The following is a 1609-nucleotide window of genomic DNA, read 5'->3' as shown; positions in this document are numbered from 1 at the left end:
TGGTTTTGTTGGTTTTACTTACTTATTTGTTTATTATTAAAACTTGCTTTTTTTTTTTTCCTATTGAATCAAGTGCCATCTCCCAATTACAGTTAGATTATCATGCTTTACAAATATCAGCACAGTTAGCAACACCTCATCAATAACTGAAATAATAAATCAAACTGTTACTAGGTCTCAGTGGTTATGTCGGCATCTAAATTGTTATGGATTTATATGGTCAGGAACTCATTTGTTTGCTTTAGCTTTTAGCTTTCTTGGTTATATCTCCAAATTCGAAAGAGGTGAGAGGTTCTTGCTGTCATGACAAAGAATTCAGCAGCAAACAGACTCCAGTTTGGGGAAATAATTATAAGTGAGTAAACCCTGTAGTCAAACCCAAATAAACCCTGTAGTCATCAAAACAGAAGATTGGACTGTGCTGAATTTTTCTGCAGGTCTGGCCATGTCAGCCAGTCCAGCACATACCTAAGCGTTTTCACTAATTGAAGCTCAGAAAGATACTCTTCCAGGACCTGCCGGGAGTTGCACATCAGCCTCGATTTCTCAGGAACCAGGAGCTCCAGCTTATCAAGGACCTGATGGTAGGTGGCCTGCAGTCCCCAGGTGCTGGGCACTGACATCTCTGCAGATGAGTGACTGTGGGCCACCAGCTGGGAGAGTGGCCGCGTGCTCGTCCCTGGCTGGCCATGGAGGACAGCTTGTCATTTCCCACTGCCTCGCACCCTCCTCTCATCCAGGGAGCTCTTTCTGTAGCTCAGCCTGCTTCCCTGTGAACCTAGTGGCCTGCCCCAGAGATTGTTTATTTTTTTCCATGAAGAGGAAGAAGGCTATAAAGTAGCAAAAGTTGGCCTGACAGTCAAGGAACCTGAGCTTCTGTCTCCTACTTGACTTCTGGCAAGCCACGTGGCATCTGTATGCCTCTGTTTCCATCTGTGGCTGAACGGTCGTCCTGTGTGCCAGCACAAAGGAGGTGGTGAGAATTGAAAATGGGCACCCAGTGCTGCAGAGGCTGGACTCAGGCAGGCTGCCTGGGTTTGGCTCTTGGCCTCAGGCATCAACGTTCTAATCTGAAAATTGGGTATCATATGGTACCTTTCTCAGAGTTGTTGTGAAGATGACGTGAGCGCACATGTATACAATGATAAGAACAAGTCCTGAGACATGGAAAATGCCAAGCGGTAGCTGGTAGTACTAAAGGCAAGCAGGTGTGAGGTGAGGGGGACCCCTCACATGACTTACGTTTCCATCAGGTGTGAGAACTGTGGAAACCCAGCCTTACTCTGAAGGGTGACTGTCATCTTAGCCTCACACTGAGTTGCCTGTGGAGCCCGAGGAACATCAGCTCTGTCACAGGACAGTTTTGGGAGGAGACCATACTCTACTGTTTTGTTTTTTTTGCCTTCTGTCTCAAATGGACAGTTTGCAATACATGATAATACCACCAGCATCTGTTTCTGAACATTTCTACTCATAAGAACCAAAAAGACTCCCAAGAAGAAACTCCTTTTTTCTCCGTTGGACTAGAGTCTTTCTGAAACAGCTTTCTACCAGGAGATTAATTATAGAAGCCACGGTATTTCCTGAAAATGGTAAAACATTTGAAAGG

The 1609-nt window shown here is 45.2% G+C and overlaps 1 pseudogene; it reads right to left on the bottom strand.

Annotated features, from left to right (window-relative positions):
* Positions 1 to 228: 228 nt before the first annotated feature.
* LOC129657078 (mitochondrial pyruvate carrier 2-like) lies at positions 229 to 623 on the bottom strand (annotated as a pseudogene).
* Between the last annotated feature and the right edge of the window lie 986 nt (positions 624 to 1609).

This window comes from Bubalus kerabau, chromosome 7 (genome assembly GCF_029407905.1).
Source record: "Bubalus kerabau isolate K-KA32 ecotype Philippines breed swamp buffalo chromosome 7, PCC_UOA_SB_1v2, whole genome shotgun sequence".
Classification (NCBI taxonomy): domain Eukaryota; kingdom Metazoa; phylum Chordata; class Mammalia; order Artiodactyla; family Bovidae; genus Bubalus; species Bubalus kerabau.
The sequence above is the reverse complement of the archived record's forward strand: the minus strand, read 5'-3'. Positions and strand labels throughout refer to the sequence as shown.